This window comes from Rhinopithecus roxellana, chromosome 8 (assembly GCF_007565055.1).
Source record: "Rhinopithecus roxellana isolate Shanxi Qingling chromosome 8, ASM756505v1, whole genome shotgun sequence".
Taxonomy (NCBI): domain Eukaryota; kingdom Metazoa; phylum Chordata; class Mammalia; order Primates; family Cercopithecidae; genus Rhinopithecus; species Rhinopithecus roxellana.
The window spans coordinates 125,800,088-125,816,956 of NC_044556.1; positions in this window are offsets into that span (position 1 = coordinate 125,800,088).

Below are 16,869 nucleotides of genomic sequence, written 5' to 3' on the forward strand. Positions count from 1 at the left end.
CAAAATGCCATATTTTTGGGTATTGGTTTCTGAGTGAATGAATAAGATTCAAAGTGAAGATTCATTCACTTTGAATGAATAAAATTCAGATTACTTACCCTCTCCCCAGTGTATGAATATTTTGATCTTCAGTATTATGAACCATGCTACCATAAACACTTGTATAAAAATATGTTACAACTTGTATGCAATAATTTTTTTGACTCTCCCAGAGAAGGAAACATTGGCTTGAAGCATGCATTCAGGTATGAGTTTCATGGTGTGTCTTATAGAGTTTAACGTTGACACTAGTGATGTGTGAGAATTCCTGTCTGCAGAGAAATGTAGCAGCATTGAGTTCTATTATTTTGGCTTGTTTTTGCTAATAAATATGAAGTGGGAGCTTACAGTTGCTTTGTCTTTAAATTAAATTAATTACATGTGAGGTGTTCATCTTCCTCACCAACTTTTCTATTGTATCCTATTTTCTATTATATTTGCTACTGTTCACATTATCCAGCAACAGGTTCAGTCGACACATGGTCTTGTCCCTTGTAGATGTGTATAACCTGTTGACATATTTTGAATTCATACTTTTCTCTATCTTATCTGCAATGTGCATTTCCCATTTGTTTTCTTTATATCTGGATTTTATTGTATTTCATGAAGCTTTAAATCTGTGTGGATCTTAACCTATCATCCTTATTGCTAAAAATGTTATGATTCAAGTAAGGAAGAAATTAACTTCCCTCCACAGTTGCATAACGATAAGATTCTATTTTCTTTTCCTTTCTTTTTAACACTATAGTCCCTAATCTACCTAGATGTACAATGCTATACATTTAAGTTATAGATCTGGATTTTTCTCCACATCCCTTCTAGTGATCCCAGCAAAACATCCAATTATCTGTTTCCCTTTGGTTCCTTATACTTCACTTGTCACATATTTTTAAAATATTTTTTCTTTAGAGTCTATTTCTGGAATCTCTATTATCTCCCAGTGACCTATATTCTGCTTTTAAGCCAGTTCTATAGCATCTGAATAATTGTCACCATGAAACAAAAAATACTTGCTGGAGCAAGTTTCTGGCAAGCCAGCCCAGTACCTGGCATACGGTAGAGGCTTATTTAATGTTTATAGAAGGAATGTACAATGATCTCCAAATTATCTTTATTTCTTTTCTTTTCTTTTTCTTTTTTTTTTTTTTGAGATGGAATTTTGCTCCTTTTGCCCGGGCTGGAGTGCAATGGCATGATCTCAGTTCACTGCAACCTCTGCTTCCCGGGTTCAAGTGATTCTCCTGCCTCAGCCTTCTGTGTAGCGGGGATTACAGGTGTGCGCCACCACGCCTGGCTAATTTTGTATTTTTAGTAGAGACAGGGTTTCACCATGTTGGCCAGGCTGGTCTTGAACTCCTGACCTCAGGTGATCTGCCCACCTCGGCCTCCCAAAGTGCTGGGATTACAGGCATGAGCCACCACACCCAGCCCCAAATTATCTTTATTTCTACATATTATCATTTATAATAACATCTATTTACCCTTATGGAGTATTTTTGCAGTTAATTTAATAGGATCAAATCTGTAAGATAACTTGGAGAACATTGTCATCTACAATACTTAGCCTTGTCATTCAGGAGTAGGTTTTCCTTTTTTCCTTATAGGAGTATAGATACGTGATATTGTAATTAAGGATCTTATCTTTATACTAATCCCCATTCCATTATTTAGTTGCCATTTCTCAGCTACTTGAAATTGTCTGAGAAATTATATTTCTCTTCTGTATATTTGCTTGAGATATGCCTTTGTCTTTAAAGCTTTTTTTTTTTTTTTTTTTTTTTTTTTTTTTTTTTTTTTTTGAGACGGAGTCTCGCTGTGTCTCCCAGACTGGAGTGCAGTGGCCGGATCTCAGCTCACTGCAAGCTCCGCCTCCCGGGTTTATGCCATTCTCCTGCCTCAGCCTCCAGAGTAGCTGGGACTACAGGCACCCGCCACCTCGCCCAGCTAGTTTTTTGTATTTTTTTAGTAGAGACGGGGTTTCACCAGGTTAGCCACTTTTAAAGCTTTTTTAAAATACTATTTACCAAAGTATTTTCTGATCATCTTTCTCTGGTAATTAATCCTGAAAGAGACTCTATACAGATTACATTATTTATTAGAAAAAGCTCCAGGAAACTTTCTACTATTATATCTTTATTTACTGTTTCCGTATTTGGTTAAGCTTTCCTGCTTTCTATTTTTCATAGAATAAATCTATTTTGTTAGCTCGGGTTTTTGTTTTTGTTTTTTTCTCATGCATTACTATTATGTATTTATTTAGTTCTTTGTTTTTGTTTAGTTTTCTAATTCATTGTCAGTCCCAGTTTCAGTGTCAATTCTAGTCTTTTTTCATTTCTAACAATATTGAATTTTTTACATAACATCTATTATGCAACTATAGTCTCCACCTACTTGTGTTTATTATTGTTAGTCCTTAGATCTTCTTTCACTTTTTTTCTGGGTGTCTTTCTTCTCTTCCTTGAAACCGGAGTTGTCTGTATCTTTGTTTCATTTCTGTCACTACTCATGTTTTCCCCAGGCTTTTACAACTTTTTTTTTCTTTTTTTGTTGCTGCTGCAAAACTTGTATTAATCAATTCAGGTTCCTTTAGGAGGGAGGGAAGCACAGGAACCTTCAAACAGTGTTGAAATGTGCCATTGCCTGGATGAGAAAAGGTTCAAGCAGTAAGTCACAGGTGACTAAGGAGGAGAAGGGTTAACTGACCTAGAGATGCCTGGAAAAGAGGAAACTAGGGGTTCATTCTAACAGGAAGTTTGTGGGAGACATGGAGGTTCTCCAGGTTGGGTAGAGGAAAAAAGAAGGGCAGAAACACACACTGTGTGGTTCAGGAACATCTCAGGCTTCAAAAAGATCTGCAAGACAAACACGGGGAGATAATTGGCTTCACAGAAAGGGCAAAAATCAGGGAAATTTCTGGAGGACTGATGAGCCAGACTCACGGTGTTATATAAACATGAGAGTTTAATGGAAAATGTTTAGTAAGAGGTCATAATCACACATTACAGCCAATTAAAAGTCAGATATGGAGCCTCACTACTGCTTGTATGTAAGCTGATACATCAGGTAATTAGGTTAGTTGCATAGGTTTAGCGAATAGCACAAGGACACAGACCTTACTGGGGCTAACTCCTCATCTGCATGTAGGAGGGAACAAGAGAGTTGTCACCAGGAACAGACAAGCTCCTGTTAGATCGCTGTGTACATCACAGGAAGCAGGAGATGGGAGATAATGGGCGTGCAATCTAGAAATCCAGAGTTCAGAGGGTGAAATTTTTACACACAAGTTTCCTGCCCTGCCCATATGAAGAGTCCGCTCACCCAGTGACAAGAGTAGCTCAGTCAGCTTGGCAGGTGTGAGAAGTGTGACTCAGTCATTTCCTCTAGTTTAACGCTGGCAGTTTAGTGCTTAGCAAACATCTGAGCTTGTATCTCTCTCCTAACTAGATTTTGCTTCTGTGATGAGAATTCACTATCAGGAGCTTTGCAATCTGCTGTGTGTTTTGATTTATTTTGCTTTTCTGACCTCTTAGAGTAGAACTAACAACAACGGGCAGAATCTGTCACAGGCTGATTTAGGTGTTTCTGGGAAGAAGCCCTCCAAGAATTGGGTGAGTGGGGCCAAAAGGTATAAGTTCCCTGTATCCAGGTGCTGGACGTCTTTAGTGGGAAGACTATAGATGGAACTGGTAACAATGTAAACTGTTGGACAAGACCACGTTTAGAACTTCCACTCCCAAAATTCTGTTGGATTAAGTGGCATAGGGGCCGGGCGCGGTGGCTCACGCCTGTAATCCCAGCACTTTGGGAGGCCGAGGCGGGTGGATCACAAGGTCAGGAGATCGAGACCATGGTGAAACCCCGTCTCTACTAAAAATACAAAAAATTAGCCGGGCGCGGTGGCGGGCGCCTGTAGTCCCAGCTACTCAGGAGGCTGAGGCAGGAGAATGGCGTAAACCCAGGGGGCGGAGCTTGCAGTGAGCTGAGATCCGGCCACTGCACTCCAGCCTGGGCCACAGAGCGAGACTCTGCCTCAAAAAAAAAAAAAAAAAAAAAAAAAAAAAAAAAAAAAAAAAAAAAAGTGGCATGGAGCTGCTTCCAGTCTTCATCTGGAGGGAGAGGAAGCTGTTTCTGAATGAACAGAACTCTCAAGAGGAAGTCACGGAGTTGAAGTCACATCTTGGTTTGGCCAAGTCTTATAGGTTGCATGACCTGAAATAGATCCTTTCACTTTCTCTGGACTATAAGGTAATGGGTTTACATCTATTTTAACCCCAATGTCTAAGTCATACTGACTCTACCTCTAAAATCTTTTCCCTCCATACCTACTGCCTCAGCAGACCATAGTCATCTATCAGCCAGACTACTCCACGAGCTCCTAATGAGATCTCTGGTGTTATTCACCATCCCACACCCTGTCCATCCCGCACTCAGGCTCCAGAGTGATCTTTTTTAAATGCAAATCAGATCACATCACTCCCTTGATTAAAATTGTTCAGAGGCTCCCCAGCACCTTCATAGTAAAGGTCACACTCCTTAGTATGGCCCACCAGACTCCCCAGCTGGCCAGCCGTAGACTCCTTAAGAATGCAGACCAAGAATAGCTCATTCCAGCATGCTCAGGACCTAGCACTATGCCTGGCACATGAATAGGAGCTGAGTGATGAATAAATGAATTTCTTGCCAGCCCTGATATTATCCCACGTCAGCCCAAATTGACAGCTTCTCCAAAGCACAATGCCTGTTATACCTGTTTTCTGAAATATTCTCCTTAACCTCCCTAGACCCTCCCTTGTGTCATTTCCCTAAATACCCCCAAGACCCCACTCTGTCTTTCCTAGAGGTTTCAGAGCAGATATATTGTATACCATTCAGGAACTGAGCATGACTTTTGAAAGTGCAGTCGACTTCAATGGCACCTGCAAAAAAGCCTCAGGATGCCCCATGGAGACAAAGGTCACTGCCCCAGTATGAAGAAATTAATAGCCTACTCCTGCCTGAGGCTCCTGGGGGCTCCCTGTTCTCTGAGCAACAGAGCCAGCTAGAGCTTCTCTTAGGAGGGAGGGAATCAAGCCATACTCTCCTCCTGCCATGTCCATCAAAAAGTCATAAACAAGATTTAAAAGGCAGAAGCGGAGAAGAAGGGGATTACGTTAGAGGCTGAGGTCACCATGGAGGTGTTTGCTCCGCTCTTAATGAGAGAGGAAAGCCCCACCAGGTAGGCAGGAGTGAGGCAGGAAGGCAGCGAGTGGTTGGTAATTTATTGGGAGGCAGGAAAACTGCTCAATTTGACACCAGTAAACGGAAGATGTCAGTTCGACATCTGTTCCTGATACCTCAGCAACTAATTATTTCTCTGTGCACTGCGGTAGGCTGGGTGGAAGCGCCTAGGGGCAGGCTCAATCCTGTCAATAAACCTGAGTTTGACTGGCAAAATTAATAAGTAAATAAATAAATATAATCTGCAGCCACCAAAACAATAAATAGCACCCAAACAGCCATCCTTACCCCATAGGATCAACTGCAATTTGTGCTGGGAGGGTTAGGGGAGAGGAGGAGAGGCAGGCCATGGGAAAGGACTCAAAGCCTCCAGAATTTCTGTTGTTCTCAGGGTCTCTCTCCCTTGGGGGTTTTGAAGAGCACTAGCCCCCATTTCTGAGCCTCTTATTCCGTAGCTGCTGAAAATTTCATACTCTGTCAGCACATATCTTCCTCGCTATCGCCATCTGTGAGGACTAGAAGGACCACAAACATTTTTAAACAGAGGCTTTTTCTACTCAGTGTCTCCTGTTGGATTAGATTGCAGTGAATTTGCGAGTTTCTTTGGGAAGCTCTTTCTGTACCCTTTTCCTTTTCAAAACCCAGTCTCTTCTTTCCTCTGTACTATCCCTTACCTCCTCTGGATCTCCAGCAAGGGGAACACATCTGGCCTACTTCTTCAAATGCTGTTATCCAGTTAAACTATGCTAGCTGGTTTTCATATCTTTTTCTCCAGAGTGGTCAAGGATCTTTTCTGTAACCTTGGGACCTGGAGCCTAGGTAGAGTCCAGTAAGTCAGAGGGAAGATGAAAGGGAAGGGAGGGAGGGAGGGAAGAAGGGAAGAAGGAAGAAGGAAGGGAGGAAGGGAGGAAGGGAGGGAGGGAAGGAGGAAAAAAAGAAGGAAGTGAGGGAGCAAGGAAGGGGAGGGAGGGAGGGAGGGAGGGAGGGAGGAGGAAGGAAGGAAGGAAGGAAGGAAGGAAGGAAGGAAGGAAGAGAAGGAGGGAAGGAAGGAAGAGAAGGAGGGAGGGAAGGAGGGAAGGAGGGAGGGAGGGAGGAAGGGAGGAAGGAACGGGGAGGAAGGAAGGAAAGAAGAGAGGTAGGGAGGAAGGAAGGGAGGATGAAAAGAAGGAAGGAAGGAAGGAAGGAAGGAAGGAAGGAAGGAAGGAAGGAAGGAAGGAAGGAAGGAAGATTTGTTGAAGGAGGGAGAGAGGGGGATGTTGGCAGGAATGTCAGTAACAATATGTTACCTCTCCAGGGCCCCATGAAGAGACAATGCTGAATTCATAAATGCTAAAAAGGATAGGGAAATGAAGACCACACCTGCATCCTTGGAACTTTTCAACCCAGAGGAGAAGTAAAATCTCTGGAAAGATGGAAAGGGGTAAGAGCCTGTGGCCTGCAGTCTGAGAAGGGGCAGATCAAACCCCCATAATTGCATTGGTCATTATCGGGTTCTATAGTCAAGTGGGGAGGGCGTCGGGGTTGCTGGGGAGAGAGGGGGAAACCCTGAGGGCAGAAGAGGTGAAAGGGTCCAAAGGGCTATGGATTTAGACTCCAGAGGGAAGAGTCAGCCACGCTGTGTATCCTGGCCAAGAGGCATCAACCCTGTGAGACTCAGTTTCCTGTTCTGTAAAACGGGGATAGAAGAACTTCCTTCAGAGGGTGAATGTGAAATAGAAAAACGGAGCTTTCTCCACTCTGCATCCAGAGGCCTTTCCAAGACACATATCCAACTATGTCATTTCTACGGAAAACCCTTTCTTAACTCTCCACAGCACTTGGGAAAAAGCCCAAGCTCCTCACCATGGCTCCCAAAGCCCCACATGGCCTGGATGCTGCCCGTCTTTCCAGCTTCACCTCACTATTCATTTTTGCCGAGGCCCACAGATCTGTTTCAATGCTTCAGACTTGACTTGCCCCCTCAAAGAGCCTGCTCATTTATGTACTGGATAGTCTTTCCTTCTATCTTCACCTGGTTGCTTCTACTAAGCCTTCAGATCTCAGTGTAAATGTTACCTGCTCAGGCAAGTCTGTCCAGACCTTCCTGACTAGATCAAATCTTCTCATGGTGGAAACCCAAAGCCCACTATGTCTCACCTCCTCCACCGCCACCAGCCCAGTCCGTGTCCAAGCCTGCATAATCGCTCCTCTGGGCTCCTGCCACAGCCTCCTGCTGGCCTCTCTATCTCCACGCTTGCCCACCCACAGTCTGATTCCACACAGCAGCCAAGGTTGTGCCAGCCTCAGAGTTTCTGCACATGCCTTTCTCTAGGTCTGGAACTGTCTCCTGCAGATCTCTGCAGGATCTTCTCTGTTTTTCCAGTTCTCAAGAGTCTCCCTTCAGAGGGACTATCCTAGCCAAAGCAGCCACCCAGTCACACTCTAACCACTTACTCTGTTTTATTTTTATCGTAACACCTATTACTACCTGAAATTACAGCATGTTTATTTTGAAATTATATGTTTACTTGGGTTTTGTCTCCTGTGCGAGGACATAAGTTTCAGGAGAGCAGGATTTTGCCCTGTTTACTGCTATATACTCAACTCCTAGAACAGTAGCTGCCACATAAAATATGTATTCAGAATACGATGAATTTTGTTTTAGAGATGGGCTCTGTCTATGTTGCCAAGGCTGGAGTTCAGTGGCTATTCACAGGCATAGCTCACTGCAGACTTGAACTCCTGAGCTCAAGTGGTCCTGCCTCCTCAGCCTCCCAAGTAACTGGGATCCAGGCATACCCAGCCATAAATTCGTTTTGGTAGTAATATCACAATAGTTTTCTTCTTTTTTTGAGACAGGATCTTGCTCCCAGGCTGGAGTACAGTGCATGACCACAGCTGACTGCAGCTTTGACCTGGGCTCAAGCGATCCTCCCACCTTAGCCTCTCCAGTAGCTGGGACCACAGGCATGAATAATCATGCATGACTAATGTTTGTATTTTTTGTAGAGACAGGAGTCTTGCTATGTTGCCCAGGCTGGTCTTGAACTCCTTGAAGTGATCGTCCCACTTCGGCCTCCCAAAGTGCTAGGATTACAGGCATGAGACATCACGCCCAGCCCACAGTGAGTTTTGACCCTCTGACTCCTGTCTGCCTCTCACACTGAGCTGTAAGCTCCATATGGTCTACAAGGACTAGAACAGTATTTATTCATTGCTTCCCAGGGCTCAATTACCTGTGTGGTAAATAGTAGGCACTCAATAAACACTGAATAAATGCATGTATAAGAGAATGAATGTAAGGAAATGGAAAATTATAATGCAAACACAAACATGAGGTTATATTATGAAGATGATGATTAGATTGAGTCCTATTGCCCGATGATACTTACCACCCTGGGAACAGTAGTGTGGGTAACTTAAAGGCTCAGTTCTCTCTATTGCTATTCTCAAGGATGTTTGGAGGGAGGGACACATTTCCCTCCTCTCCAATTTCTCCTATACTTTTAGCTCAGGCCCGCTAACTCAGTTAGAATTCCCAGCTTGTTTCCAGTGCAATTAATCATTTCCCCCAATTCAGTGCTCAGAGTAACCTCCCATAAATATTGCCATTTTCTACACTGGCAGCACAGTGACATTTCCATCTTACTTGCAGACAGTCTGCAAGCTCAACTCATGGCAAATACTGCCCCTGTCTATGTCCCCCAGATTCTGTGGAGAAGGTTGAGAAGGTGTCAGAGCAGAGCTCTGCCTGAGTACAGGTTGATGGCATGTGATGCCATAAACGTCATTGCCACATATTTGAGAAGACAGAAGTAAGTTACTGGCATCTCTGCTACTCTGAGGAAACACAGTCATTCCCAACTCGGGGATATAAAACTTTATAGCACCCAACTCTCTCTTGGGGCGCAATAACTCACTTCCCAGGGGAATTAATCAAAGCTCAGCCACAGTTTATTTCATAACTGCATTTAGTGTGGTGATATAAATTACTATACCCACTCCCCACCCCAACCCAGGATTAGTCTGGAATGCAAAGAAAATAGACATCTAAACTGACTAACGCAAATATCAATAGCCATAGTCCTGAAGTTCTTCCTTTTGATCAATACCTTGGTCAATGAATTTTGATCTATCCAAGTTCTGTTTCTAGAAAAGTACAGGAAAAGATTATGGAAAATGTTGCAGGATAGTCCTTTTAGAATGATTGCTGTGGTGTTTTCAAACTTTGCATTTTAAGGTCTTAAAATGAGACCACTATTTCTTGACTTCCTTTTCCAACATTTTTCAGTGATAGCGAGCCAGCATTGATCCACAAATTTGTCAAAATAGTGTGGTGTTAGAAGACCTATTTATTAATCACATTACACAAGGCAAGACATTTAATCATTCTGAGCCTCAATTTCCTTCTCCATAAAATCAGGATGATAAATCCTGACTCATAAAACTATAATGAGAATTAAGTGAGATCATCTAGGTGGCTCATAATAGATACTCAACAAATAGTATCTTCCTTTTCTGGGGCACCATCTCAATTAACTACTTACCTCCACATCAGCCATAGTCTAATTTGTTGGCACTGACTCTTGCTTCTGTCTTGTAAATTTCCTTCCATCTTTCTTCCTGCATTTGTTCTGACTTCAAACTAGATTATAAGCTCTTTTCGGACAGGAAATGCCTCTCCCCTTTCTTTTGTAAATCATGGTTTCATAACATTTAATGGTCTTGACCTGTATGCAAGACGAATTTAGTGCTCTATTGACTGAGTAGACTTACAAATGAGGTGTGTGGTGATATTCAGAGGGAAAGAGCTGTTCTGAGGCAGCAGGGAGAGCTGAAAAGCTGAACCTCCTGTATTGGCCTTTCACATTTTGCAAGAAGTAGGGAAGGTCCTGTCCCAGAAGAGAGAATATCAGGTAGCAAGAACCTTCTCTATTGCCCTGAAAAGGCAACTTCTGTTTTGTCTTTTGTATTGCTTTGTTTTATTTTGTTTTGCTTTGTTGATAACCTAGATATCATCATGGAGTAATAACCCAAATCCCCATAAGATCTGGTTTTAGATAGGGTTACAGAGCATCAGGTATAAGGTTGCCACATTTTGCAAATAAAATTGCAGAATATCCATTTAAATTCAAATAATTGCATAGTATAAGTGCATCTCATTCGATATTTGAGGCATACTTTTATTTAAAATTCTTTGTTGTTTGATTGAAGTTTAAATTTAGTGGACATCTTATATTTTCTCTGGAAACTCTAGTCAGGCAGAGGCAACCACAAGACAGCTAGACAGAGAGGAGAGAGAAAAAAACAAACAAAAGCTTCCCTCAAAATGAGCCTCCAAACTGAAATTCCAATATCCATGCAGAAATTAAGAGCTAATTCAGACAGTCAGCAAAGCAGTTGAATATAAATTCTCTCTAGGTGAAAACAAGTTTGTACAACAGTTGGACAGACATTTTAATTTTTATTTTTGATTTTTAGAGACAGGGTCTTGCTCTGTCACCCAGGCTGGAGTACAGTGGCATAATTATAGCTCACTGTAATATCAAATTCCTGAGTTCAAGTGATCCTCCCATCTCAGCCTCTCGAGTAGCTAGGACTACAGGCACATGCCACCACATCAGACTAATTTTTTTTTATTTTTTGTTTTTTGCAGAGACAGGGTCTTACTATGTTGCTAGTCTTGAATTCCTGGCCTCAAGTAATTCTCCCACCTCAGCCTCTCAAAGCACTGGGATTACCGGTACGAAACAGTGTATCTGGTCTGGACAGACTTTAAAGTACAGTATCTTTAGTATGTTCTTAGAGAAAAGTGAAGCCATAACTTCCAAATAGAAAAGAATAAGGAATTATTAAATCTTGCAGCAATAAAATGCAAGCAGTGAGATAAGAAAGAAAACCCACTAGAAATCCTAGGAATTAACAAAGTTATTAAATTTTAAAAATTCAATACTTGATAAAAACTTGAAATTGAACACTGTTAAAGATTTCATATCTAGAAGATGAAACCAAGGAATTCACCTAGAATCCTGTGTGTGTGTGTGTGTGTGTGTGTGTGTGTGTGTGTGTAGATATATATATATACACATATATATATACAGATACATAAACACACATATATACTATGTATATCTGCACATTTGTGTGTTTATATATAGCAATATATGTGTATGTGTATATATAGACATACATATATATTTGGAATGCAGTTAAGAGACAAGAAGGAACAATTGAGAGAGAGATTTTAACATTCATTTAATTCCAGGAGAAGAGAGAATGAAAGCAATGGCAGAAAATCAATATTTGAAGAGAAAATTGCTGAAACTTTTCCAAAATTGGATAAAGACATGTCTCTAAATGGAAAGTGTATGCTAACTATCTAGCAAGTTAAAGAAAAATAAATTCACTCACAGACACATTAAAGAATAACAAGGATCATGGAAAATCTTTACAATTACCCAAACATCAAGATACAACAATTATGCGAACAGCAGACGTCTCGTCCACAATAACAGATGCTAAGGGACAATAGAATATCATCTCAAAGTGCAAAAAGAAAATAAACAGTAACCTAGATTGAGTTTTGCTATTAGCAGCAAAGACTTAATAACAGAAGCTAAAACCAATTAAATAAAGGATTCATTCTCTCCCATCAAAAGGGTGTGGAAGTGGCAGCCCAGGAGCGGATGGTGCATCACGGAGCCTGAAGGGTCCCCTCTCCTTGGGTCCACTCTGCCTCCCTTAGCTAGTAGCTTCTTTCTTCACTGTCTGGTGTAGGCTTCTGTGTTCAAGGAAAGAAGGATGAGGGCAAAAGTGTGACCCTCTTAGTGATGTCAGCCCCTTTTAAGAAGGTTCCCTGCACTCGGTGTTTTCTTCTTATATCTCATTGGCCACTCATAGCTAGAAAAGAGTCTGGGAAATGTAGTCTTTCTGCTGAGCACATGACTGTCCCCAAATAAAACCAGCATTCCAATTCTGTTTCTAAGGAAGAAGGAGAATAAGGACATGGAGTGGGTAACTAGCAGTCACTGACACAGCTATTATTTAAGAATAAGGACAAAATAAAAATATTTTCAGATATAAAAATACCAAAAGAATTTAACATCCACAGACCCTCACTAAAAGCACTAGCAAGAATGTATTTCATTTAGAAATAAAACAAAGCCAGAGAGAAGATCACAAGAAGCAATGATGAACACAGAAATGTACAAAACATGGCAGTAAATGCAATTGCAATTTACTGTAAAAAGATAAATATTTGTGTTTGTTTTTTAAAAGGTAAAATTAAAAGTCCAAATGAAAAATTACAAGATAGTGGGGGTATTCAAATGAAGCAAGATGCTAAAATTCTATAAAGTTGGTCGTGAGTGTACAGATTTTATGTTATTCTTTATATTTGTCTATTAGTTTGGAACCTTCCATAATTTGAAAAATAAAGAGAGGCTATACTTACTTAGAAATTTAAAACTTCTATACATTAAAAGATGCACAAACTTAAAAGACAGGAGAGAAAACCCAGTGGGAAAACTCTTGCTCAATATGCAACAGAAACAAAGTCAATATCTAGAATATAGAGAGTTACCGTACATCAATAGAGAAAAGACAAAACCCAGCGGAGAAGAAGCAAAAAATATAAATGAAATTTTATAGAAGAAGAAATACAAATGGCTAATAAATATTTTAAATGCCAACCTTGTAATCAGGGAAATTTGATTTAAACCAAGAATAAGGTGTCATTTTTTATTCACTAGAAAAGTAAAAATTTAGAAAACTAGAAATACATAGCATTGGCAAGCTAGTTGGGGAATGGCGCCTCTTGGATTCTGTTGGTGGACATGTCATTTGGCAAAACTGGTTCAGATTATGTGTTAGGCCATCTTGCATTCCTACAAAGAAATACCTGAGACTGCAAAATTTATAAAGAAAAGACGTTTATAAAGAAAAGAGGTTGAACAGGTTCACGATCCAGCAGGCTGTACAGGAAGCATGGCACCGACATCTGCTCTACTTCTGGGAAGGCCTCAGGGAGCTTTTACTATGGCAGAAGGCAAAGAGGGAGCAGGCACATCACATAGAGAGAACGGGAACAGGTGAGTAGTGGAGGAGGTGCCACACACTTTTAAACGACCAGATCTCACAAGAACTCACTCACTATTCAAAGACAGCACCAAGCCATAAAGGATCCATCCCGTGTTTGGGTCCCCATCTGACCTGAACACCTCCCACCAGGCCCCACCTCCAGCACTGGGGATTACAATTCAACATGAAATTCAGGCAGGAACAAATATCCAAACTATATCAAATTATCGAATTGCAATTTGGTAGTACTTTTTTTTTTTTTTTTTTTTTTTTTTTTGAAGTAGGGTCTCACTCTGCCACCCAGCTGGAGTGTTGAAGCCTCAACCTCCCAGGCTCAAGTGATCCTCCCACCCCAGCCTCCTGAGTATCTGGGGCTATGGGTGCACACCACCATGCCCAGCTACTTTTTGTATTTTTTTGTAGAGATGGGGTTTCACCATGTTGCCCAGGCTGGTCTGGAACTCCTGGGCTCAAGCAATCAGCCCACCTCAGTGCTGAGATTACAGGTGTGAGGCAATGCGGCCAGCTGGTAGTACTTAAAATTTTTAAATAACCATACTATCAGGCCCATAATTATATTTCTAGAAACCCATTCTATGAAAATTGTTGCATGTGTGCACTGAAACATATGAATAAGGGCAATCATTGCAGCATTTACTATAATCACAAAAAAATAGAACTAACCTAAATGCCCAATAATAGCAGAGGGAATAAACAAATACTGACATATCTATACTATAGAATATCATGACATCATTAAAAAAAAATGGAGCAGACCTCTAGAGAGTAACATATTGTGAGGCACGCAAGGCGGACAATGAATACAAAACAATCACATGCATGTTCCTTAAATGTTGTAAGTGCATATGCACTACGCTTACCAAAAATACTGGAAGAACAATACAAAAATACTAATAGTGATGGATACCAAGGAAAAGTGTGGGAACGCCACTCTATATCCCTCTGTACTGTTTGAATCATTTAAAAGATGATATTTATACCACATGATCTCACTTATATGTGGAATATAAAACAGGTGAACTCCTAAAAATAGAGAATATTAAAACGATGATTACCAGGACCTGGGAGGGATGAGAGGGAGTTGTGAGATCTGGAGGAGGAGATGTTGGTGAGAGGACACAAAATTTTAGTTAGGTAGGAACTTATTCGTTCAAGATAGCTATCGTAAAACATAGCAACAATAGTTAATGCATTGTATTCTTTTTTTTTCTTTTTTTTGGAAACAAGGTCTCACTTTGTTACCCAGGCTGGAGTGCAGTGGTGCGATCTTGGCTCACTGCAGCCTTGACCTTCTGGGTTCAAGGGATCCTCCCACCTCAGCCTCCTGAGTAGCTGGGACTACAGGCGAGCGCCACCACACCTGGCTAATTTTTATAATTTTTGTAGAGATAGGGTTTTACCATGTTGCCCAGACTTGGTCTTGAACTCCTGGGCTCAAGCAATTTGCCCTCCTTGGCCTCCCAGAGTGCTGGGACTACAGGTGTGAGCCACTGCACTCCATCTATTGCATTCTTTAAAATAGCTAAGAGAGTAGATTTTAAGTGTTCTCACCACAAAAAGCAGTAAGTATGCAAGATAATGCATATGTTAATTAGTTTGATTTGGCTGGGCGCAGTGGCTCACACCTATAATCCCAGCACTTTGGGAGGCCAAGGCAGGCGAATCACGAGGTCAAGAGATCAAGACCATCCTGGCCAACATGGTGAAACCCTGTCTCTACTAAAAATACAAAAATTAGGTGGGCATGGTGGCACGAGACTGTAGTCCCAGCTATTCAGGAGACTGAGGCAGGAGAATCACTTGAACCCCGGAGGCAGAGGCTGCAGTGAGCCAAGATGGTGCCACTGCACTCCAGCCTGGTGACAGAGCGAGACTCCGTCTCAAAATAAAACTAGCTCAATTTAACCATTCCATAGTGCATACATATTTCAAAACATCATGTTGTACATAATAAATATGTGCAATTTTATTTGTCCATTGAAAATAGATAAAAAATTTTAAAGATATCTAAAAGACAAGAAAGAGAGCTAGTAGGATGTTCTGGAAGGAGCCCAGGTAAAATGCTAGGCATCATTTTTCTCCTATATAAAATGAGGATAATTATACCTAGACTTGCTCTATCACTAAGGGTTGTGACGTTCAGAGGAACATATTAAATGGGCAATGAGATATGTTTGGAGAAAAGAGACTATATGCAAAAATACTGGATAATCATGCAATGGGAGTGTCCACGCATTTTACATACTTCCCTCACAGGAAATAGATATTTATGACCTAATTATCTTGATGACAAACCAATCCTAGTAAATGGCAGAGCTAGCAATAGAACCAAAATAATCCTGTCTCCATGCTTTTCCAGTGACCCCAAGTCCAGCATCCTTTGAGAAGCAGTGCCTGTAATGGCTAAGAGCACAAACCCCGGAGCCAGGCTGCCTAAGTTTGGGGCCCCACCACTCTCCAGCTCTGTGACCTTGGGCAAGTTACCCATGCGCTCTGTTTCTGTGTTCTCCTTCATGAAATGAGCACAATAATAGTACCTGTAACAGATAGTTATGGTAAGGATTGAGTTAATACATGTGACAACTTAACTCAGTGCATGGCATAGTAAACAGTATGTAAGTATTGGCTATTATCATTATTTGCTTCAATCAACTGGTTGATCAGTGGGAAAGGGAAGCATTTTCCCTGGCTCTTCTACATTTGGATTGAGTGATGATTGAAAACCTCAATATGGATCTCTTTTCACCCTTTATAATAATTTGCATATAAGACCAAAAAACAGTCTGTATTATATTTTGAGTCTCTAGTTCTTGAGGACATCTCCACCACTCCATCCTAGTCCACATAGCTATTAGAACTCCAACCAGGCCTAGGACTGCGATTGCTCTCTCACATGTTGTGGACTGCCAGCTCTGCTCTCAGGGGCTCTCTTATGTCACCTCTGTCTAGCTCCACACTCTTGAATCCATCCTGCCAAACCAGAAATCAACACTCAGTTTTTTAGGCACTGGATGGATCAGAGGATGGCAAAAGACACAGGTCCATTCTAAACCTTCATATTCACTATGGAGATTTGTGTTTCCTTCTTAAATTGTGCATCTATCTGGGACATGGAAAGCTTGCTCCTCTGTCTGGCACAAAGGTCCAGAATTGGGGGTGGCTGATTTATTCCAGTTCACCCACCTGGGACAGGCTGAATCTATCATCTCACTGCTAGCCTCTCACAGACTTCCAAGAAGTTCACAGCACAGGGTACCTGCACACATCTTAGTCATTCAAGTGGGTGGAAGGAGGCTGATTGAGGGCTGGAAGGACAGCACTGGAACAGGCCCTCCATTGCCTGGCAACACTCAGAAGCCAGAGCTAGGGAACCCAAGAGGAGGTAATTCCAGGGCTGGAATGGCTCTGTCTTGGTTCTACCAGGGACATGCAAAAGCAGGGGCAGTAACATGTCCTCCACTTCCCATGCCTGACCTGGGGCTTAGGGTTGCCAAACAGTATGTCCCACCAGTAGATAAAATGGTTGTGGGAAGC